Below are 354 nucleotides of genomic sequence, written 5' to 3'. Positions count from 1 at the left end.
ATGGTGTTTCGATGGTTTCCATTTTCCAGCCGAGAGCTGCCTGCGGGCAGGGATGAGCCACGGGGCTGGCGGCCGGACGACAAGGGCGGCTCCGGCCCCGCTGCCTGCCACCGGCCTCTTAAAATAAATAGGATGGAATCATAGGCACTGCTATGAAAAAAACACAAACCAAAACCCAAAACCACGGGGCACTGTTTTGATCCTTACGTTGTGACGAATGAAGCAGGAACTGCATTGTTACAATTTAATCTTGCATATGCAATTTGCCATGAAAATAGTTTTCTATTTTGCGCGCCTTCCAGCGGCTTAAAACACACCGTCGGTGATGCTGCTACGAGGCGCGTAGTCTCAGCG

Source organism: Merops nubicus, unplaced genomic scaffold (assembly GCF_000691845.1).
Source record: "Merops nubicus isolate BGI_N331 unplaced genomic scaffold, ASM69184v1 scaffold17811, whole genome shotgun sequence".
In the NCBI taxonomy this organism is placed as follows: Eukaryota; Metazoa; Chordata; class Aves; order Coraciiformes; family Meropidae; genus Merops; species Merops nubicus.
This window is presented reverse-complemented; position numbering follows the sequence as displayed.